The following is a 24,778-nucleotide window of genomic DNA, read 5'->3' as shown; positions in this document are numbered from 1 at the left end:
AAAGAAAACACCGGCCTTGTAATGTACACGGCTCCGAACCAGCCGGACTGGGGGGTGGGGGGGATCCGTCACATCAATTTCAAGTTAAAAGTTCCACAAGGGGGCAAGGTTCTGGGAAATAAACTGTAGAGGAAAACGATCATTGCCCAACATTAAAATTTAACGTGTACCGTCATCACAAGTCCTCGATTTTTGCTCTTGCAGGAGATCTTATTGTTCTACGCTGCCGTTCCTGCATTTTTATAGTTTCTGAGAAAGCCTAATATCCAAATACAGTCCATGGAAGGGTGAAGCTCAACCCCAATGGCCAATTTTGTTCTTTTAGGCAAAAAAGAAAAGGAGATATTTTGGGAAAACTTGAGTAATGTTCAAATGGTGATGGGCCATAACAGGAGATTTTGTTTGCGGTCAGCACCCTAGGGTAGTAACGTTTGGACAGGAATTTAATTGCTCACCTTCGCCAGTTGTGCTGTAGCTACACCAATCAGAATGCAAAAGGGTGGCTGCTGCATCTCCAAGCACCAAATGGAGGAGATGGCTACATTGGAAGGATTTAGATTAGAGGTGCTGCCAAAAATAAAATAAAAAAAACATCCACTAGGGGTATTTAGAAACAAGAGGTAGTAACAATGCATTTCAGAGGTGGAACAATCCCTTATTCTGGTAAAGGTAAGGGTGGATTCACTGAAGGCATTTTGGCTTATGGACACATACAGATTAGTTTTCACTTCCTGGCTTCAGTGATTTGCCACTGATGTCTTACTGAAACATCCTTTTCAATGGGCTTTTTCACACTTCAGTTTTTTTCACTGATTAAAATGTTTTCAGTGAAAATAAACAGGTTCTATACTGACCACTAGTCAGTGTGAAAAAGCCGATTGAAAAGAATGCGTCAGTAAGGCAGTGACAAATAACTGAAACCAGGAAGAGAAAACCAATCTGTATGTGTCCAATGCCGATGAGAAACCACCCTAACAGAACAACTGTGTTGAGTTCAGTAACCCTTAAAGGGGTTGTCCGGGCTTTGAAAAGTTGTATATCTGGTCTTGCGGGGGGCTATAAAAATGATACTTTACTTAATTACTCCAGCGCTCCCATTGTCATGAGGCGGAAGTAGTCGGGATAGAAGCGTCGGCCTCTATAAACAAACAGGAGCACAAACGGGAGTGCCGGAGGAGGCAAAGATATGTTTTTTTAAATTGTCTTTATAGCCCCCTCAGGTTTGATATATATGTTTTTTTAAAGCCCAGACAACCCCTTTAATAACCCAATGTAGTAATAATTATATACATTCTTCGTTTTCTTAATCACAAAAAGCAATCCACATAAAGGACTCTTTCAGTCCACAGACCTTTATCAGACACTGGGCCTGAAGAAGTGAGTTATCGGCCCCAAAAACATGTTGTCCAAAAATAAAGAATTTTGGTTTATAATAATAATTCCTTTATTTATATAGCACACACAGATTACGCAGCGCTGCACAGAGCTTGCCAAATCGGTCCCTGTCCCCAATGGGGCTCACAATCTAATCAACCTACCAGTATGTTTTGGAGTGTGGGAGGAAACCGGAGGACCCGTGAGGAAATCCATGCAAACAGAGAGAACATACAAAATCTTTGCAGATGTTTACCTAGATGTTGTTCTTGGATGGGATTTAAACCCAGGACCTCATTGCTGCAAGGCTGAAGTGCTAACCACTAAGCCACCGTGCCGCCCCCTGGTTTCTAAGTACCCCATTAGTTGAGAGCTCTCCTTTTAATGAAAACTATAAGTGGATTGCCTGAATTTGATGGAGAACCCCACAACTATGAGACTAAGAGTACCAGTTTGCCTTATCAGAATAAAGAACTGTAGCTAATTTTTTATGTATTGACTTAAAAAAAGATCGTGGTAGAGAACAGAGGTGCAGGGTCTCCTAAATGTACAAATAATAGAGATTGTTTCACCCTTAACCTGATTTTTAATTTGATATATTTTGCTCTATGGCTCTAATCAACCACTTTTAACTAAAGTTTTTTTTATGTGTAAAAATGTATAAAAACTATATGTAAAACCACATACCGTAAATAATAAATCTGAAAGAATAAAAGAATATTTGTCTAAATATCTAAATCAATTTCTAGAATAAAATGTCTTTGAAAAAATAAATAAAATCCAATATAACCACATATATCACACAACATAAAGCACACAATAACACAATTGCTTCAATCATTACATGGGAAAGAAGTCTGGGATTTGAAAGCTCAAGCTTGTAGGAAATTGGGCAGACAAGAAGTGGGCCAAACTGTTCTCATCGGTCATCAAATCTGCCTCAGTGATAGAGAATGAACAGACTACCGGTCCCAGCTGCCAAAAGTCAATCTGCAAGATCTCCTGGGATCACCGGTGGAGGACTGGGCCACAGGCTGAGAACCACAACCCTGAGCTGAATGAGCGCTGGTGCCAAGGCTGCTTGGCCTGTTCTAGGTGTAGAACACCCCCGGCATGTATTCTGTCTCCCAATTACAACCATTATTCCAAGGAGCCAGGGACTCCATGAATGAAGTAACCCAGTCTAGGGATTTGCTTAATAGATGATGGCCTGGTGCTCGGCTTCTTTCTATGACATAAGGGGCCTGTAAACATTAACAGATTTATTTCTTTGGGTTATAAGAATGACGTAACCCAATTGTATGTGATCCTGAATGAGACCACAACACGGGATAACATTTTACCAGCTTTACATTGCAAAGAAAAATCAGCAATAAACACAAATCCACAAATTTTCTTCTTTCTGCCAATCCGTAAAAATTGCTTTTTTTATGTTCTGTAATGGTTCCTAGTATGGCTGGTGCCAAATGAAGAGATGAGAATTTATATCGCAAGTAGTCCAGCCCTGCTACCAACCCAAATGTTGCCAACATGAAGGACTTCAATCCTGGGTAACTGGAGGACTATTGAGTGATATGTTGGGCAGGATATACAGTTTACAAATTTTTAAATTTTTTTTTTAAAGACCAGGTACACAAAAAAAATGCAACATAAACACAAAAAGTGCACAAGAATGAGGTCTTCTCCAAAAGTAGTCAGGTGTCCCACAAACCTTCCACAGCCCTCATAATCAGAAATCTCAGGGGATCATTAGCCACTTCTCTTCAGAGAGACCTCTTCGTGCCCTCGTCTTGCACCGGGTCTGCCAAAAATTGTCCACAAGAGCCAAAGTTGAGGTTTTGTCATTCTTTAAAAGCGAGATAAGGTTTAAAATGAGAGGAGAAACCCGATGGCCAGACACAGCCTCCTGGCCCTCAAGACAAACAATAGCATTGCTCCTATAGTCTAAACAAGTAATATTAACGCCTACTGTCCTTTTGGTTTCGTTCAAAAAAAATAGAGATTTATTTATTGAATCTGGAGATTTCCTCAACATAAACACTAAATTTAAGGTGCAGACTAAAATATGTCAAAATTCCAGTGCCTTCTGGCCTAGAGCCACGTACACTAAACCTAACCTAATAATAATTCCTTTATATAGTGCACACAAATTACGCAGCGCTGCACAGAGCTTGCCAAATCGGTCCCTGTCCCCAATGGGGCTCACAATCTAATCAACCTACCAGTATGTTTTGGAGTGTGGGAGGAAACCGGAGGACCCGGAGGAAACCCAAGCAAACACAGAGAGAACATACAAAATCTTTGCAGATGTTGACCTGGATGGGACTTAGACACAGGACCCCAGCGCTGGAAGGCTGTAGTGCTAACCACTGAGCCACCATGCTTCCCATATAACCTGACCTATTAGAAATGGTTGTAGATTATGATCTGACAAAGGGTACCACCCACAACTGTGCCAAAATCTTGGTGTTGTATGGTTTAAACTGAGCCAACACCTGTGTTGTAAAGGTTAGATACCAAAAGGATCATCCAGTTTCAGCCAGTATGTTACATCGGGCACATCTTTGGAATGTCTAAGTTTACAAAATATAACCATTTAACAAAATGTGTAAGTCTTCCCAACCTAGGTGCTTATTTAAAAAAAAAAAAAACAACAGCAGCAAAAACACAGCACCCAGTTGTTGTCTGAGAGAACAAAACATGTATGTAGTATGTAAGACATACAAGAACAATAAAATAAAAAAAACAAAACGAATTAACTGTTGGATGAGACTAAACATGGTTTGTAGTCGTAGTCTGCTTCCATAGTGACACATTGCTCTGCATGGGAGCTGCTAAATTAGTGTAACATTTTTAACAAACACTTGAACAAAAAAAAAAAATTATAATTGTGAACATGTACATAAACCAGAATAATTTTTTTAAAAATGTATACAACAGTTGTTAACATATCCATGTTTTTCAATGAGCTCATACCCACAGCATTGAGCCTGTGAATGTGCTAAATCTCCGAACCGCAAAGCTCAGAGCAGGTCCAATTCCGGTCCATGTTTACGGCTCGGCAATATATAACGTATGAGTGGACCTCACACACCGATGACACTCGGATCAGAGTTTCCGGCCCTATATTGCAGACGTTCATATGTAAATAGCCTTATATCCGTCATGAAATAATATGATAAATGACTGGGCCATATAGTTAGATTGGGGGTCATTTACTAAGGGCCCGATTCGCGTTTTTGTGACGGGTTAACCAAATTTTTCCGTTTTGCACCGATTTTCCCTGTATTGCCCCGGGATTTCAGCGCACGCGATCGGATTGTGGCACATCGGCACCGGCATGCACGCGACGGAAATCGGGGACGTGGCTGTACGAAAACCCGAGGGATTCTGAGAAACCGCCACATTTTTAAAAAAAAGTGTCACGGGACACTCGCTTACCTTCACCCGGCACTGGATTGCGCACTCCGGCGGACCCCGGCAGACTTAAGCGCAGCAGCGCCACCTGGTGGACGTCGAGGGAACTGCCTTAGTGAATCCCGGCCGTACCCGAATCCACCGCAGAGAACGCGCTGCTCGATCGCGAATGGACCGGGTAAGTAAATCTGCCCCATTGTGTCCATATAGGTGTCACTCATCTCTAATTTTTTGCCTCTTTCAATGCATTTACTAACCCCCGGACACTGTGATGAAACCCAGGGAGCGACATTACAGACATCTACAGTAATGAGCGTAATACATCCCATAAAGAAGTAACTTGGCAGGAGACCCCCTCCTAATAAAACAAGTGCACTGAGCACTTCAGATTCTTTAGTGCATCAAGCCTGATAAGACCGGAATATCTTACACGTTTAATCACACGCGTCTCCCCAGCAGGGAACGTGTGCTGTGACATCCCCGGAGAAGCGCCGGCCATACATATTACAAATGTCTTCAATAATTAAGGGCGGAATGAAGGAGGAAACTCAGGAAACTCCATGAACAGTCAATTTGGCCTCACAACAAGGGAATGACCACATTGAGCCGGTGATTCATTCCCACTATTCCCCCAAATATTCTTATAAAAAGCAGTGACAATGCGATGACTCAGCTTGGAAGGGAACGTGCGCTGTAGCATTAGGCAGATCACGGGTAGGTGTTGGAGGGTGACCCAGGATTCTGTAGACTGTCAGGACTACACAACATGGAGATGAAAGACTTTCTGTCCAGAACAACTAAGCGGCCGCCAAGGACACACTGTGCAGATGGAGAAGAATTGTGCCGATTTTTATGATGGGAAAAAAAAGCAATAATTATCTTTGATATAGTCAGATGGAGAAAACTTTTGATGGAGTGCAGTATCCTCAATAAATATAAAAATTATGGGGGAAAAAACAGAAGTATCCGTCTTTTTCATCTGTTTATCATTGCAGTAAGCATGTGGGACAGAAATCTCCTGACCATACCTCACCCAGGGTCGGCTCCAGGTTTCAGTAGGCCCCTGGGCGGCAGAGCCTCAGTCGGCCCCTTTGTAGTGAACTCAAATGGCGGCATTAAAAATTCAGAAACTAAAACCGTGTCCTTTTCCCTAAAATATTCCCTAGTTTATCATCCCAAACAGCCCCCTCGTGGTTATTTTATATACAGTCCCCCCATGGTTATTTTATATAAAGCCCCTCACCCCCATAGATTCCTTATGTTCAGCCTTATGTGGGCCCCCCCAGCAGCTCTGGGCCTTGGCACTTGCCCAGGTATGCCCAGTGATGTTGCCGGCCCTGACCTCACCCATGGTCGTATCACTGGCTCCTGAATGAGTAACTAAATAGGGAAAATTTACAGGTCCAAATATCAAGCTTCTTAAGAATCCAAATTTAAGATGTGGCTCTTCTCAATTAAAGCAAACTGGGTTTTCAAGCAGTGACTGAATCTCACATCAATGAAAGCAGTCATTTCAATCTGGAAGCACATGGTGGTCAACAATATAATTTCCCAATTATAGGTTCATAACATAACGAGTGTTGGTGGTCTCTATTGCGCTGGTCTGTATTTTCTCTTGGACCGTTTTGGACTCTATGGGACTCGTGGTCAGACATCGCCACAATTTAATTGTTTCATGCATTTTTTAAGCTACATTCACATCTCGTTTTTCACTTAGCATGTACACCAGGAAAGCTCCCAGCGTATACATTGAACATATCCATAGACATATACTGGCAGGTGGAGGCGTCCTTTTTGTCTGCTACTGCACAGTTTACGACGCATCCTGCGGGAAAGACACAGTAACTACGTTTTCCATCCTGCTCCCTCCTGCTTATTGACAAATACACTCAGCAAAGGCAATTGGAGGTAATGGCGGACGGATGCAACGTATTGCATCCCTCCCTGTCCTCTGCTGAGCACACACTCAGGGATGTCCCCAGTGATGGTACTGTCCATAGAAGCATAGTAACATCACTGGGCAAACACCCTGAACATCAACAGAAGGCGATCATTAGCTTCTACCTCCTCCTCCTACTCCCACTTTCAGGGGGAACAGAATAACGTATCCCACTGTATGTGCATTCAATGGGATATGTCACAGCCCTCCGTTGTAAGGGTATGTCGGAAATCATTACAAAGTATCTCTAGAACGTTCAGCCATAACAGGATGTGAATGCAGCCTTCTTACGACAAAGGAATCTACCATCAAAATCAAACATGACTGTGGTAATCTTCTTGTATTTGTTATCCAAGGCCTCCTTCCTTATAAAATCAACTTTAAAATGATGCTATTGAACTAGGTGGACTCTGGGGGTGTTCCACCATCTGTATGCTTGATGTAATCACACACAGCGGGAGGGGGGGAAGTGCTTCTTGCTCATTGTAACAGCAGAAAGCGATGGTAACGCCCCAAGAGCTCTTATGGCTCATTAGTATAATTTTCAACATTGATTTTAGAAAAAAGGAGGCAAAGCATAACAAATATAATAAGATTACCATCAGGTGCCTGGATCTATGAGTAAGTGTCCCTGTGCTATCATGATGGGTTTCCATGGTAGATTTGCCTTAATACAGATGGCAATTTTGTCATCTTGCTAAGATTAGGACTAAGGGTACCAGAACAAAAACAACACGCTTTACTTTTTGATGGTACTGTATATAGAAAGTTAAAATTAAAAAAAAACAAAAAAAACAAGAACAGTTAATAATTCTGTGCATGTAATGGAAAGGATATTGTATAAAAAATGTCATCAAATGGTAAAAATGTATCATTTGTTGGAGGTTCAATCTGTCAATTGGCATCAAGTCAACTGCGATTGTGGTTTTTTTGACTGTCTCACAAATTCTTCCACCAAAGGAAGTGATTACTGAGCAGAATGGATTTTAATCTGCTGGCCCAATTGTCAGGAATCCCCTGACTAATGTGCAGCTAATGGTTCACAAAATTACTGGCGAGTGACCAAGTGACAGCAATTCACCTTTGGCAAAAATCAAGAAATTCATGAAACTTTTTTTTTTCTTTTTGTGCCAAAACTGCAGAACTTTAGATGTGTCCTACATAACAAATTAGTTATTTTTGTTCATTGCTCTGCACAGCGCGGTAAATAATAAAATGAAGCTGCGGTCAACGGAAAGTTAAGGCTGACACCTCATGCAGCCTCTTAGTGATGCAAGCACCCTGGTCAGACACCCGATGCACCCATCAATGAACTGTTTGAAGAGACGATCAAGGTCATGTCTGAACTCATTGACAAACACCGACCCTACATTGAATTGTGGCTGTGTTCAGTATTGCAGTTCAGCTTTATTTATTTGAATGGGACTGCAACCAGGTCATGTGAGCGGGAATGGCGCGACCCCGGAGAACCACTGAGGATGTGAGCAGCTCAATCTAAGACCTCATTAACACAAACGCGAGCATATAAACAGACCCGTCGACCGAGTTTGTGGCCAATGTGTCAATGAGTTCTACTAAAACGCCAATAACTGCATTAAAGTGAACCTGGGCCCAGATTTTACCCCATTATACTGCCGGTTCCCTCAGACAGGGTGTGATATGTCCTTTCTAGAATTCACTCCTTCATGTGTAATCTCACTAATTTACCAAGAAAATATCTCCTCCAAACTCAGGGAAATTTGACTCTTCTCATCCCATTTCCATAGGAGAAGAGTCAAATTTAGTGGTTGCAAGGGTAGAGTCACTTCAGAAGCCTCTAGCAATGGATCTGTAGCACCTAGAAAGAAGCTTGTTGTGTCATATGAAAGATCATTTCCAATTACGCCTTTAACTGCCTGTATTTCTGGTTCTGTAGCTCACAAAGACATAGGACTGATGTGATCCTTATCTATAATATGACACCAAAAAATATTTCTAGGTTCTATAGAACAGAAGATAGGGGTGACTGAAGTGTCACTACCCCCTGCACCCACTAAACTTGACACATGCCAAATGAGGGGGCAGAATGAGGGGGCAGCTAGTTGGGTAACATGTAGAAGGCGGGGTAGAGGGAAGAGTTGTAGAGAGTCTAGTCCTGATCTGGTGCACCCCAATAAGTTTGCCAGGCTGGTGGATGAGGGGGATATCAGCTCTGGGGTAGCAATGCTGCAGAAAGACATGGCCGCTAGCAACCAGGGGAATGTCTGCTCCAGTAAGAAGGGTAATGGGAGCACAGGCAAGGTCAGACAGGTGCTGGTAGTGGGAGATTCCATTATTAGGGGAACACACAGGGCAATCTGTCACAAAGACCGTGCATACCGAACAGTGTGTTGTTTGCCGGGTGCTCGGGTTCGGCATGTTGCGGATCGGGTTGACGGATTACTGGGAGGGGCTGGTGAGGAACCAGCGGTCATGGTCCACATTGGCACTAATGACAAAGTAACAGGTAGGTGGAAGGTCCTTAAAAATGATTTCAGAGATTTAGGCCATAAGCTCAGGGCAAGGACCTCAAAGGTAATTTTCTCCGAAATACTGCCTGTACCACGTGCCACACCAGAAAGGCAGCGGGAGATCAAGGAGGTAAATAAGTGGCTCAAAAGTTGGTGTAGGAAGGAGGGGTTTGGGTTCATGGAGAACTGGGATGACTTTTCTGTGGGCTACAGGCTCTACAGTAGGGATGGGCTGCACCTCAATGGGGAGGGGGCCGCTGTTTTAGGGGAAAAAATGGCTAGAAGGTTGGAGGAGTGTTTAAACTAGAGACCTGGGGGGAGGGCAATTACACTTGTGCAGGGCAAATAGACGGTGTACATAGAGAGCTGGGAAGGGTCATAGTCCATGGGGGAGGAAGGGGGGCTGGAATGAGATTGGGGAATAAGGACAAAAGGAATACGGACAGGGAAAACCATATAAAGTGTATGTACACAAATGCCAGAAGCCTCACAAACAAAATGGAGGAACTGGAACTCTTGATGTTGGAACGGAAATATGATATAGTGGGTATCAGCGAGACATGGCTGGACAGTAGCTATGACTGGGCTGTTACTATAGATGGTTATAGTCTTTTTAGAAAGGATCGTATAAATAAAAAAGGGGGAGGGGTTTGTTTATATGTGAATTCTTGCCTCAAGCCCGTCCTGCGAGATGACATCAGTAATGCAAATGTGGAGTCCCTATGGGTGGAGATAAGAGGAGGGAAAAAGAATAATAAAATATTACTAGGGGTTTGTTATAAGGCTCCAAATATAATGGAGGCAGCAGAGGAAATGCTGATAAGTGAAATGGATGCGGCTTCAAAGCATGGTGAAGTACTTATCATGGGGGACTTCAATTACCCAGATATTGACTGGGGGGCAGAAACATGCAGGTCCTTCAAAGGTAGCAGGTTCTTGTCAACAACAAAAGACAATTACCTGTCGCAACTAGTCCTGGAGCCAACAAGAGGGGGGGCACTGCTGGACCTTATCCTTACCAACAGACCTGATAGGATATCAAAACTACAGGTTGGGGGGAACCTGGGGAATAGTGATCATAATATCATTGATTTTGTATTACGCTTTACTAAGAGCGTTAGTGAAGGGGCAACCAACACTCTAAACTTCAGGAGGGCAAATTTTCAGCAACTAAGGGAAGACCTTAAAGGCATAGACTGGGATAATGCTCTCAAGGACAAAAGCCCCCCCCAAAAATGGGACTTTTTCTCATATATTCTGAAAAAGTCCTGTGAGAAACACATACCTTATGGGAAAAAGCATAAAAGGAACAAGAAAAACCCTATGTGGCTAACTAGTCTTGTAAGGAAAGCAATAAGCGAGAAAGATAAAGCGTTTAAGGTGCTAAAACGTGAAGGGAGCGATGAGGCATTACAGGATTATAGAGAGAAAAATAAATCCTGTAAAAAGCAGATAAAGGCCGCAAAAATAGAGACTGAGAGAAATATTGCCAGGGAGAGCAAAAATAATCCCAAATTATTTTTCAAGTATATAAATGATAAGAAACTAAAAACAGAGAGTGTGGGTCCCCTTAGAAATAACATGGGGGTCATGGTGGAAGGAGACGAGGAAAGGGCCAATCTACTGAATGTCGCCTTCTCAACTGTCTTTACCCTGGAAAATCCCCTGGTGGAAGACACAATGAGGAATAATGTTAATTCTTTTTATAATGTCAACAGTTTAACCCAGGAAGAGGTACGGCGCCGCCTCGCAACCACTAAGATAGATAAATCACCGGGGCCAGATGGCATACACCCCCGGGTTCTGCATGAATTATGTACGGTGATAGACAGACCGTTATTTTTAATATTTGAAGATTCACTGAGGACTGGTTATGTTCCACAGGAATGGCGCATAGCAAATGTGGTACCAATATACAAAAAAGGATCAAATAGCGATCCTGGAAACTACAGACCCGTAAGTCTAACTGCTGTGGTGGGGAAAATATTTGAGGGGTTTATTAGAGATGCTATCCTGGAGTATCTCACTGTGCACAACCTTATAACCCAGCGTCAGCATGGGTTTATGAGAGATCGGTCCTGTCAGACTAATCTGATTGGTTTCTACGAGGAGGTAAGTTCAAGACTGGATCTGGGGGACGCTGTGGATGTTGTATATCTGGACTTCTCAAAGGCATTTGACACCGTGCCACATAAAAGGTTGGTATATAAAATGAGACTGCTGGGAATAGGAGAAAATCTGTGTATCTGGGTAAGTAATTGGCTTAGTGATAGAAAACAGAGGGTGGTCATTAATGGCACATTCTCAGATTGGGTTGATGTTACCAGTGGAGTGCCACAGGGGTCAGTATTGGGGCCACTTCTTTTTAATATTTTTATTAATGACCTTGTAGTGGGTTTACACAGTCAAGTTTCAATATTTGCAGATGATACTAAGCTGTGTAAAGTAATAAATACTGAGGTCGATAGTTTAGCATTACAGAGGGATTTGTGGAAGCTTGAGGGATGGGCAGAGAAATGGTTGATGAGGTTTAATGTAGATAAATGTAAAGTTATGCACTTGGGCCATGGAAACAAAAAGTATAATTATGTTCTAAACGGTCAATTACTTAGTAAAACTGAAGCTGAAAAGGACTTGGGCGTATTGGTGGATGGTAAACTTAATTTTAGTGACCAGAGCCAGGCGGCTGCGGCTAAAGCAAATAAAATAATGGGATGTATCAAGAGAGGAATAGATTCTCATGATAAAGACATAGTTTTGCCCTTATACAAATCCCTGGTCAGACCACACATGGAATATTGTGTACAGTTTTGGGCACCAGTGTATAAAAAGGATATAATAGAGCTGGAACGGGTGCAGAGGAGAGCAACCAGGATTATTAGGGGAATGGGGGGATTAGAATACACTGACAGATTACAAAATTTGGGATTATTCAGTTTAGAAAAAAGACGACTGAGGGGAGACCTCATTACAATGTACAAATACCTGAACGGACAGTACAAGGATCTCTCCAAAGATCTTTTTATACCTAGGCCTGTGACCAGGACAAGGGGGCATCCTCTACGCCTAGAGGAGAGGCGATTTTACCATCACCATAGACAAAGGTTCTTTACTGTAAGAGCAGTGAGACTGTGGAACTCTCTGCCGCAGGAGGTTGTTATGGCCGACTCTATGTACATGTTCAAGAGAGGCCTGGATGACTTTCTGGAGAGAAAAAATATCACGGGTTATGGGGATAAAACATTTATTTAATTCTTGAAGGTTGGACTTGATGGACTTGCGTCTCCTTCCAGCCTTATATACTATGATGCCATGTAAAAATGGGATGAGAAGAGGCACATTTGCCTGACTTTGGGAGAGAGTTTCTTTTATAGGTAAATGGATGAGATTTCACATAAAAGAGGGAATTCTAGAAAGGACATTTCATAACTGAGAGGGCTGCTAGTTAAGTGGGGTAAAACTTGGTGACGATGTGTTTCGGCATCACAATTATATCTTCTTTAGATCAGATAGACAACCGCGTCACCTGAAGGTTAAAGGGGCTTTCTCATGAACTAAAGTTAGGCCCTACCGTCGGGATAGGACCTAACTTGCTGATCAGTGGGGGTCTCAGTGCGGAGACCCCCACAGATTGCGAAAATGAGTGATCCACCTGACCCCTCGCCGCTCCTTCAGACTAATGGAGCAGACAGCCGCGTATGACCGTTCTACCCAATGAATCTCTATGGAGCTGACGGAAATTGCTGTCTGCTCCATTAGTCCGAAAGAGCGGCGAGGCATCTGATGGGCCCCTCGTTTTCGCAATCTGTTGGGGGTCTCAGCACTGAGACCAACAATGATCAGCAACTTAGGCCCTATCCTAACTTTAGTCTGTGGGAAAACCCCTTTAAAGACTGCACAAGCCGCAAACACGGGCAGGAAAAGGAATTGCTTTGCGGTTTGCACTACAGACAGTCGTTTCATAAATGGAGCTATGGAATCCGTAGAAATGCATTGGTCTGTGTGATATTAGGGAAGTCAACTGATATCACATGAACAAAAACTACATTTGTGTCCATGAGGCCAAACATTGAGGACATATCGCAAGTATAAGCCCGAAAAATTTAAATGAAATCCCAAAGACCTCTTTAATATTTTATGTCAGACCTGTATATTTCATGTACATGTACTACTGCCAAAAAAACGAATTTAAAAAAAAAAAAGCTATAATAAAATATCCGTAAACATGTTTTCCCACCTGATTTCACAACCATTTTCCACCCCCAAAAATCCGAAGTCTTTCTTCGGATCTGTCGGAGATTTGTGTCCGGCTATAACGAGCGCCCTGTCAAAACGGAACGGGAACGACCCCGTGAAATATTGACTAGTGAGATGTTAATATATTTCTGGCCTAAAACCCTGTGTATTTCCAGGCCTGCGAATGAAGCGACATATTTGCAGCGACGATGTTGTTATGGTTGGCCCGGATACCCGAGTACCCTCTGGAATTCGCTATCGGGAGCCAGTCCGGAGTATTAGTGACTGCTGTATGGAATCGATTTGCTGCAGCACAGAAATACCAGCTGTTACAGTATGTCCTGAGAGGGATTACCGAATATTCTTAAATTGAACTTCAATCCATCTTTCCATAAAAACTATAAGCAAAAGCCAGGAACGTAACGGCAGTATCAAGTGCACCTGAGGCATTTACAATACCCGGCAGGATTCTTACAACCAGCCTTTAAAAAAAGACTTCTTTTTGAAATTTCATTATTCCAGTTGTTCCTTGCTTCTATATATCACACTGTATCAGATTTTTTTTGGCTTCTACCACGTGGAAACAGTGATATGTTAAATGCAGTGATACATAGTTGAATTTCCACCAGGCCCTTAGTCACCTCTCAGGCTCCTGTAGTAATGGTGCCATCTAGTGGTGAGGAGGATATAGGCAGCCGAAACTGACAGAGGGGGTTTAATATCATCACGGACACGAGGGGTGGTGTACACCCGGCTATAGGCGACGTGGGGATCATGTGATTTAACAGAAATTCAATTGTTAATATTCTTTATAAGGGGGTTCCTTTACAGATGTTACAATCCAAACCACAAAGCTGCAGCGTGATGTGTTATTTATTAGTAGATGATTTGTAATTTACTTAAGGTAAAACTTTGTTTTATATGTTGTATATGGCCACTAATGTATAAAGAGCTTTACACTCCAGGGCAGTTTAAAGGGAGCTAATTGCAGTTTATAGGCCGTCTTGTATATTATCTGCAGGCAGCAGGTTATAGAGCAGGAGGAACTGAGCAGATTGTACATAGTGTCCTATCTGTAGGCAGCATGTTATAGAGCAGGAGGAGCTGAGCAGGTTGTACACAGTATCCTATCTGCAGGCAGCATGTTATAGAGCAGGAGGAGCTGGGCAGATTGTACATAGTGTCCTAATCTGCAGGCAGCACGTTATAGAGCAGGAGGAGCTGGGCCGAATGTACTTAGTGTCCAATCTGCAGGCAGCATGTTATAGAGCAGAAGGAGCTGAGCAAATTGTACATAGTGTCCTATCTGCAGGCAGCATGTTATAGAGCAGGAGGAGCTGAGCAGGTTGTACATAGTGTCCTATCCGCAGGCAGCAAGTTATAGAGCAGAAGGAGCTGAGCAAATATTGCACGTTGCAAATTTTGAATGACTTGCCTTGTGCTTTTGGAAATATCCTCACAAAATATAAGGCATGCTGTCTCTGTATCCTGCACAAGTTTCAGAGTGAGCAAGATTTTGACAAACTATCAAATAGAAGAAAATTTAAGACAAAAATTGCCATGCGCACTAGGCCTTAGGGTGCGTTCACACGTGGCAGTAACGTTTCCAAATGCATCAGAACAGCTGAGAAGGGGAGAGTCGCCTGATTACACAGCTGTTAACATTGTGTTTACAAAACACATGCATTGACGCAATGTTAACAGCAGTGTAAACAGGCGACTCTCCTCTTCTCAGCAGTTCTGATTCGCTTGAAACCACACGCGTTACTGCCACGTGTGAATGCACCCTTAAAGGGATTGTCCAGGACAAGAAAAAAAAATCAGAAGTGCTGAAATAAACAATTTCCCTTGTGAATAAGTGTTTATGTCTAACATGCTGCACCATATTGTATGTACATTTTGCATTTTATTCCCACATAGAGATTTATACCATGAACTCTAGAAGTACTTGTACACTCTTCAGCTTTTCACCCCTTCGACCTCCAGGAGTTCAACTTATTCCAAGAAAAGAAAGCAATTATTACTCGCCTTCATAAAACTCTCTCCAAAACCACAAGATTGTTGCTATTCAGCTAGAACCAGGCATTTATGAAGCAGCGGCCCCTTCTTGTTCTCATGTAGGAAATAAAAAGCAGCGCGTTTCTGAACGGCGTCCAAGCAATGCAACACCGACTGCATCTTCAGAGCTGAATCACCTCTAGGAAAACATGAGCCGCCGCTGTAATGGCGGAGCGGTATTCGGCAGCCTCTCCGAGTGCACAGAGCCGCTGTACAAATCCCGACTATTCGTCCTAAATCCACAAGTCCAGACGCTGCCAGCGATGGCGATCCCTCTGGTGCGTCTTACCGTGCGGAATATGGATTTAAAAGATATGACATCTGGTTGTAATAGTCAGAGTATACTTATATAATAGGCTTACTGTACCCGGGCTACAACTCCGAGGAAAAAAAGCACCTGTCGTAAAACCGGAGAGCGACCGGGAATTCTCCGAGTTTAGGGAAAGGTTTGATATAGAGCATGGAGGAGAGTGTGCAGGAATAAGCTTTTCTTAAGTGAAAACATACTGTACTAAGGTTTGTTGGAAATTTGTATGCATACTGTCACGGCCACTCTCTTTTTTGGTTATACAGGGATCAGTGATTTTACATAAGGATGTTTAAAGGGTCACCACATTTTACCCCATTAAACTACCAACCCACTCAGGCAGGTGGGAAATTTCCTTTCTCGAATTCCCTCTTTTATGTGAAATTTTGCCGGTTTACCTATAACAAAACAAGTCTCCAAAATAATGTCCAATGTAGATGAAAATTACACAAGATTAAGTTTAGAGGCTGCAGGGGGAAAGTCACTTCAGACGACAATATCTTAAAGGGGTTTTCCCATCTGGGCATTTACATTTGATTAAATCCTTATGTAAACACTTCTTCAATTGGATGTTAATAAAAAAAACGTTCCTGTGTGAAGATAATTTCTTATAAATGCAGCCATGTTGTCCCTTAGAAACCAGATAGCTTCCTCGGAAACGACCACGTCTCACGCTGGCAGCGGTGGCCAGACTGGCGCTATAAAGTCCTGCCGGACCACCAGGATTCAGCAATCATTACTTCAGTCCTCTACCCTAAAACAAGTAGTTTAAAGGAAATCTACCACATGGATGAAGGATTGTAAACCAAGCACACTTATACACCAGATTGTGCTACCTCTGGCAGGATCTGCTCTGCTGTTAGCCACTTATTCCCTGCATTTTACAACAAAAGGCTTTAAAAATTATGCAAATGAGCATGAGGGGGTCCAGGGTCCATTGCGGTTAATGGAGCCGAAGGCTCCTAGGGTCATTTGCATAATTTTTAAAGCCTCTTTTTTTGTAACAGCATGAGCATAAGAAGCTAAAAGAACAGCAGATCCTTCCAGAGCTGGTGCACACCAGTATGTCAGTGTGATTGGTTTACAATGCTTCACTCTGGTGGTAGATTTCCTTTAATTGGGTAAAATCTGATGACAGAATCCCTTTAAAGTAATAGAAACATAACAAGAACAGGGGAGTAATTTTACTTATACTTTGTCACATGTCTGTTCTTTTGCAATTTTATTCATTTCATTATTTACCTTCACAATCCCTTTAACAATCCGTTCAGTCTTTATCCTGTATCCATAGTTTTCTTTTTTTTTATGTAGGTTTGTAGCATGCACAGGTTTTCACCTTGGCAGTAGGGATCTAAATAATGCACGGTGGCTTAGTGGTTAGCATCACAGCCTTACAGCACTGGGGACCTGGGTTCAAGACCAAGGGAGAACATCTAAAAAGAATTTGTGTGTTCTCTCCATATTTGTGTGGGTTTCCTCCGGGTCCTCTGGTTTCCTCCCACACTCCAAAACATACTGGTAGGTTGATTAGATTGTGAACCCCATTGGGGACAGGGACTGATTTGGCAAACTCTGTGCAGCGCTGCGTAATCTGTGTGCGCTATATAAAAAAAATTACTATTATTAACAAAATGTTCTCAAAGCTCCTCCTACTGGTGACAGCAGTCATTCAGAATTTTTTTTATGTGGAGGAATAATGGGATTTGGGAATTTGCAACAGAATAATGTTTGCAATTTCTTTGCTCTATAAATAAAAATATAAAACTGCTTATACTTTGAGCTACAGCAACAAGTTTTAAGTGAATAAAGTGGTATAAATCTACATGGAACTGTTCGAAAGCGAAGGAGCACAACATTAACTTCAGCTAAGAAGTCGCATAATAGAGAGGTTTTCATTCACTGCCTGCAAGCAGAAGAATTGTAATGATGCAGAAAGTTATACATATTTGTATATGTCCCCTATGATTTGTAAAGAGCTACGGAATTCAATGGCATATATATATTATTATTATTATAATTATATTGGGAAATTGCATAATTTAACACCACAAAGAACACCAAAAATTCTTAAGATACCGATTTGATTGTAGATTTGTCTCCTATTGATGCAAGAACATGACGAACAATTTGTAAGTGGATTCTTTCTGTATAAAAACATTATATTCTGTTCCCTCTGTAGTTCCGCCTGTCATTTGTTACAATTCCTTTTCAGGGCAAATCCATTAAAAACAGCCACATCCAGAGCACTGCCCTCCTGTGCCCTGCGATGAAACCGCTCCGTGTCCGACTAATCGCACCGCCGTACATAGCAGTCTAGACAGAATTAACTACATCTTATCCTCCTGCCAAAAAAACCTAAAGCTATAAGGACACTAAACGCATTGATATTCTGCTTATATTTTGGAGGAGTTTGGGATCTGGAAAACATATAAAAAGGTATTTCATCCGTGAAAGTTATAAGGTGTTCGAATCCTCAATGACATGAGCAGACGGGACGCCCCGATGCCGCAGTCTACAGCAGCGCTGCTCCGCCAATGACTCCTTGTGTGCCGCCTGTTCAGCATTTTACAGGTATTAAAGATTAAATTGTAAAATTCTATCGGATGAAACTTGGATCTTCACAGGCAGGAAACCATGTAAGGGCTTTGTACCAGACAGATTCTAGGAGGGGTTATTTTCTTTAAAAAGTCTCTCCCCCCCCCCCCCCAATTCCCCAGGATGTGATCTGCATTTGTACATGTGAAAGGTACATAGTTCAGAGCTGAATAATTATGTGATTATGAGTTATCCAGCCCCTCCAGCTTCCAAGATATTCCAATGTACATGGAAGGAAGGCAGGAATCCCCTGCCAGAACGCACCTGAGAACCCGTCACCTCTTCTCACATGTCCGTTTTAGTAAAGACTTGTATCCCATGAAAGAATTTAGCCGCACATTACTCCACATTCCTCTGTTATTCCACCTGGAAATGGGTGGGGGTTTTTTTTGCGTCAAAAACCCTTGTGTGGCTTTTATATGGATCTGCAGGTAAAATCGACCCCATACTTTGGATCTTATATACTTTCAGGCTATGGTGGATTTTAGACTAAAAATTTAAAGATGCGTTAATGCGAGTTTACCAGTTCCCAAATCACCTTCAAGAGTAAAAGCAGCATAAGTTTTCCAGATCTACCATTCCTAGATCCCAGTGACCGATTATTTTAAAGAAAATGTATTTCTTTATGCAAATGAACTTCTCAGTGCACCAGGGGCGGAGCAATGCCTGCTGGTGCACCCATTTACTTCTTTCTACACCTTCTTTCAGAAAAAATATGTCATCTCTTATGTAAAAGGCACATTGCACATATATAGAAGGAACACAAGTGTAATAGCAGAGAAGCGGATTTGGATAAATGACTGAATTAGCATGAAGTGATGGATTGCTGGGAAGCAGGAAAGGTATTTGCTTTACACAACATTGTTTTTATTTGTGGGGTGATCCGGAAACAAGTAAACTCCCTTAAAATTCCATCTACATTGTAGATATTGCAGGTATAGCAGCAGGGGGGTTACCATGGATGATTAGTTGTATCCTCCATGTGTTCCTGGCCTAAGGGTGAAGACACACATGGCGTTTTTGGGCCGTTTTTACTAAGTGCGTTTTCAGATCGTTAAAAAAGCATGCGTTAAAAACGCATCCGTTTTTTGAAAACGCATGCGGTTTTTGTCCGTTTTTCATTGCGCAATTTCGGAAAAACGGACAAAAACGCATGCGTTTTTAAAAAACGGATGCGTTTTTAACGCATGCGTTTTTAAAGATCTGAAAACGCACTTAGTAAAAACGGCCCAAAAACGGCCCAAAAACGCCATGTGTGTCTTCACCCTAAGGGTGATGCCACACAGTGCATTCTTGGTGCATTTTTAAACGCATTGATAACGCATGTGTTTTTGCATGATTGCCATGTGTTTGGCTGGTTTGAATGAGTTTTTCTTCATCTCTGGTAGTGTAATCAGCTGTTTTAACATGTCACAGCTGCTTACATTTCCAGAATTGAAGAAAAACTGATTCCAACCAACCAAACGCATGGAAAACATGCAAAAACACATGCATTGTTGTAATGCGCTTTAAAACGCATTCAAAGTGCGTTCAACACACCATTTAGGACAGAAGGGCGTATTCACCCGACCCTATGGGCGATGGTTGTCCATACATCCCCAATAGACGGCAATAGCCACACTGAGCAATACGGTGCCACACACAACCGGCACCGTATCACTCCGTACATAGGGAAAAGAAAGGACATGTCCTATCTTTCCCTAAGTTACGGCCCCATACGCAGTGCATTTCTATGGAGAGGCGAGGGGTCACCCTTCCCCCTCTCCATGGCGCCGGGCGTATTCCCACCCATCTATGGCCCAGTGGGCAAACATTCATGTAAATTCAGCCTAAGGGCCACGTCCGATCGCACATCTGTTTCTATGCAAACACATATGATCGGTAACCAGCCCCCGGTGTCCTGCATTTAGACAATATAAGACAGCGGGTGCTGGTTGCGGTTGCATGAGTTTCAATATAAATGCAAATGTAACTGTCCGTGGCACGCCTTTGGTCGCTTTGTTTCCATTTCCAAATGGGGAGTTTTGAAGGCATTTTGAAATCATTTTTAAACACATCACAAATACCCCCAGTGAGTTCTTGGTCCGGTTTTAGACGCACTGAAAAGGCATTTTTCTTAATTTCTGCAAGGATAAGAAACTGTGAAAATTTTAACACAGCTGCTTACACTTCCAGAAATGAAGAAAAACTCATTCTAAACAGCCAAAGGGTAATGCCACACGTGGCGTTTTTGGTCCGTTTTTTAAGCATGCGTTTTCAGTCCGTTTAAAAACGCACACGTTTTTAAAATGCATCCGTTTTTTACCATTTTCCATGTGCTTGGAACCTGTTAATCTATTAAGCAGCCAAACGCACTGCAAACGTTAAAAAAAGGATGAGCTTTAAAAATGTTTTTAAAAGGACCGAAAACGCATGCTTAAAAACGGACAGAAAACGCTGTGTGTGGCATCACCCTTTGGCTTTTTAGAATTAGCTTTTCTTCATGTCTGGAAGTGTAAGCAGCTGTGTTTCTTAGTTTCTTATACTTCCAGAAATTAAAGGAAACCTACCATTTAGAATGGCAGGGGTAAGCTGTAAGTACCGAGCACCAGGTCAGGGTGAGCTGGTGCCGGGACTTACTTTCGTTAGTGTTATAAACCGCGGTATCGCGTTTTTAACACTTTTTAAACTTTAGAGCAGAAGGGGCTTCGGCGAACACTAAGTTTATAACACTAACTAAAGTAAGTCCCGGCACCAGCTCACCCTGACCTGGTGCTCGGTACTTACAGCTTACCCCTGCCATTCTAAGTGGTAGGTTTCCTTTAAGCAAAATGCCTTTTCAGTGCGTCTAAAACAGACCAAGAACGCACTGATCTAAGGCCTGACAGAGCTGATTACCTCCTTCTACGCCTAAAGGTCCTAATAGTGATATAATAATAGTAATTTTAAAAAGTTGCGGACAAAATAGGGTTAATAGACAACAAACCTCAAAAGAAGAAAAGCTGGTTGTCTGCAGTCTAGGAGTCAGGATTTTGTCTTGCATATTTATAGAGGACGTTTCACCACCTCCACCTACGACAAGACCTTACATTCCTAATATGTGTCGCTCCACCGATTGCAGGATATCTACATGGTGCATCTACTCTGCTGCGATCACATATGTATATACATACAGGCCTTACATAATAGTATATAGCCAGGTCATATAACAGGGAACTATCATAGAGGGTGTTATAGGATTATAAATAGACAGAGATACAAATAGGAGTGAATACAGGCGGTCCCCTACTTAAGAACACCCAATTTACAGACGACCCCTAGTTACAAACGGGCCTCTGGATGTTGGTAATTTACTGTACTTTAGTCCTAGACTACAGTGATCATCTGTAACAGTTATCAAATGTATCTGTAATTAAGATTCATTGTTAATCCTGGTTCTTATGACAATCCAACATGTTTAAAATCCAATTGTCACAAAGACCAAAAAAATTTTTGTCTGGGGTTACAATAAAATATACAGTTCTGACTTACATACAAATTCAACTTAAGAACAAACCTACAGAACCTATCCTGTACGTAACCCGGGGACTGCCTGCATGTATGTATGTGTGTGTGTGTGTGTGTATGTATATGTGTGTGTCTGTGTATATGATACAGAGTAGATGATATATACACAGAGAGAGAGTGTATATAGAAGGTACAAAAAGATATTTATGTATAGGAGATAGATAGATGACAAACAGAGGCCGATAGGTGAATAAAGAAAAATATAGAGATGGACAGATAGATATAAAGATGATGGCTAGATAAATATATATATATATATATATATATATATATATATATATATGACAGAGGAATATGACAGAACAAGATTCATCTGTATTCAGCGATCACATTTTTTCTAATTGAATGGATTTTCTCCTATAACTTCCATGCTGCTATGAATACAGAGCTGCAGTCTTACACTAGGACACTAGAGGGCGCCATCGCTCTGTTATGCAGAGATTAGTTTTGTTCCCTTACAATGATCCAATCTTTCAGCCAGGACCAGGCAGGGAAGGTACATTAATCACATTGTGGCACAGAATAATTTCCCAGCCGCTTAATCTGCCGCTTCCATCAGTCCCAGTGCAGATTAGCCTCCGCTCTGATTAAGGTTACATCCATAAGATGTACATTTATCTTACAGACTCCAGCAGAGAAAAGGGAAAACTGACTGATCTGCCAGTGAACACAGGCCCCTCTATAAAAGGACGGCTGCCATGTCCGAGGCTGGGGTCCATACTGGATCATGGGACAAGTTCTTCCATTGGGAAGGAGCATTGTGATCACGTAGAATATCATAGAATTGTTTCAAAACAGACATTCCCCATTGATTCTCATGCAGGTTCATAACAATTGGATCCAGAACCTTCAGCTTTGTGTTCGGCCCCAGGAACAACACATAATATAGCTGTGCATCAGAGGGAACGTTCCTGGTTGTTGTTGTAACCTTCTGGGTTGATAACTTTTGAACCACAAGAGATAATGTTGATCGGATTGTGGAAAATGTTTTCTGAAACAACTGTATGTTACGTAACCATCTTATTGCCCTTGATCCACCGTGGGTAGCGATATATGCGTCAGCAGTGGTTATGCATTCTCGCTTTTAGTGGGGGTTCCGGCAGTTGGACATTTACCGATCAGATTGTTATCCCCTAGCCACAGGATAATACAATAGGAACAACTCCTTTAAGCAACTAGATACGGAATACGGATATGGGCAGGGGACACCGGATGTAATAGATATTTTATGTTATTTTCTTACATCAGTGTGGCAGGGAGAAAGAAGTCTAGCTGGTGCAGGACGGGCTACAATGTCTCCACAAGGTGACATAGTAAATTATATCGGAGAGAATCGGATGATTAATTAGTAGGAATACCGGCATCTGGCCCCGCGCTTCACTGACAAGGTGTATAGTGATGTACAGGGATCTATAAATAATCGTGTGCATCAAGGCCCGGACGTACATTACCGCTACAGCTGATTTATTGCAGGAGCCACAGAGTATGGAAAGGGCGGAAGGAGGTGCCGCCATACGTGCTGCCAAAGGGACAAACACTGATCAAGGTTATACACATTTTCTTGTGTTCACACACACTGGGAAGATGGGACCAATGGAATCAATGTGCTGCCATCAAATCATATGAATTGTTTAAGATAGGCGTTGTGCTTCCAGCCATCAGAGATCTGTGGTGGTCTAATATAGACCCACCGCTTACCCCCCGTCAATATCTAGCACAACAGCCTTGCATCGCTGGGGTCCTAGGTTCAAGTTCCAACCAGGTCAACATCTGCAAAGAGTTTGTATGTTCTCTCCGTGTTTGCGTGGCTTTCCTCTGGGTCCTCTGGTTTCCTCACACACTCAGAAGCATACTGGTAGGTTGATTAGATTGTGAGCCCCATTGGGGACAGGGACCGATTTGGCAAGTTCTGTGCATCGCTGCGTAATCTGTGTGCGCTATATAAATAATTTATTATATTATTATGTCTGAAGCCTTGTGACATGCTATGAGATAATAGCTAAACCAGTAAGTCTTTTCCAAAAGGAATAGACAGCCAACTGTAGACTGTGTTGTTCGAGGAGAGAGGCCATTGATATGGGTCAGGAAGGAATTCATTATCCTGTGGATTTCACTCTTCAACCCATGGGGATCACTAGGTCAATATCTCTTGAGGTACTGTCAATTCACAGTTGACCCAGTTTGGTCAGGAGACACCAACATGTAAGGTGAAGACAGAAAAGGGGTAAACAAAGGGGCAGAAACAAAGACAGCAAAGCTAAGAAAACTTTGCTCAGGCTCTAACCTGTGGGGTAAGTGTGCTGGAGATCTCCCAATGAACTGTTGTTCCAACACAGTTATAGGGTAAAAATTAGGAAAATAGGTTAAATAAGTCAATTGAAATTTTAAGGGTAACTTTATAAAAAAAGGATGAGTTGAGGATCTGTGATTTAATCTCTTCTTCCACCGCTCTGCATTGCAGCAAATACTTCATATTGAAGACACCAGTGACATCACGCCGGAGCGGAGGCCGCCATGAATCACCCACGCTCCATCAACCTTAATAGGAGAGTAATGAGCAGCTGACAGAATGCGTCTTCCCATCGTTCTCCACTTCTACATTCCAAGACATTTTGGACACCATTGTGCAGCCGGTGAAGTTAGCGGAAGTCTTGCCAGAAGACATCTCGTCCTGGGGAATGTGCTGCGCTTCTCCAATACTTCTTGCTTAGCTTTCACAGTTTCAGGGAAATTGAGCAGTTAATTAGAAAGTAGCATAAAATATTAGTGCGGCTCGAGTACCAGGCTCCGAAACTGCTGAACCTGGCGCGGAGAACT

General features: G+C 42.3%; 1 protein-coding gene across 2 annotated transcripts in view; it reads right to left on the bottom strand.

Moving 5' to 3' along the window:
* MPP7 (MAGUK p55 scaffold protein 7) overlaps nucleotides 1–24,778 on the bottom strand; it is a 227,840-nt gene that overhangs the window by 141,712 nt on the left and 61,350 nt on the right. The window lies entirely within an intron of this gene.

Source organism: Engystomops pustulosus, chromosome 5 (genome assembly GCF_040894005.1).
Source record: "Engystomops pustulosus chromosome 5, aEngPut4.maternal, whole genome shotgun sequence".
Taxonomy (NCBI): Eukaryota; Metazoa; Chordata; class Amphibia; order Anura; family Leptodactylidae; genus Engystomops; species Engystomops pustulosus.
The sequence above is the reverse complement of the archived record's forward strand: the minus strand, read 5'-3'. Positions and strand labels throughout refer to the sequence as shown.